This window comes from Triticum aestivum, chromosome 6B (genome assembly GCF_018294505.1).
Source record: "Triticum aestivum cultivar Chinese Spring chromosome 6B, IWGSC CS RefSeq v2.1, whole genome shotgun sequence".
NCBI classification, from domain to species: Eukaryota; Viridiplantae; Streptophyta; class Magnoliopsida; order Poales; family Poaceae; genus Triticum; species Triticum aestivum.
In genome coordinates, this window is record NC_057810.1 from 394,816,800 (window position 1) to 394,817,325 (window position 526).

Below are 526 nucleotides of genomic sequence, written 5' to 3' on the forward strand. Positions count from 1 at the left end.
CTCGTCGGACCTCCCCGACCGCCATTACGCCCGCTGCCCGTGCCCTACAGCCCCGCCGTGAGCGTCCTCCTCCTCTCCCCTCTTCCCCGTCACTGCGCGCCCGAGGCCGTGCTCGCTCGCGGCCTCCCCGCGCTCGTCGCGCCTCCTCTGGATGGCCATCGCGCCCGAGCCGTTCCCCGCCGTCGCCTCGCCGTACATGGCCGCCCGACCGCGCCCTGCGTCGTGCGTGCTTGCCCCCGACGCCCCTCTGCACCCGCCAGCCCCTGCTCTCGCCGCGTCCCCGACTCCTCTCCGGCCGGCCTCCCAAGCCGCCCCCTCCCATGTCTCTGCCTTCACCGCGCCCGTGACCGCCCCTGACGTGCGGCGCCGCGCTCGTCGCCCATCCCCTCGCCTCCGTCCCCCCTGCTTCCCCGTCGGCGCTCACCCCTGCGCCCCCGCATCCTCTGCACACGGCCGCGGCCACGGCCGATGGCGCCGGCCCCCAGCGCTCCTCCGCGCGGCTGCCTCTGCACAGGCCACGGCCGGC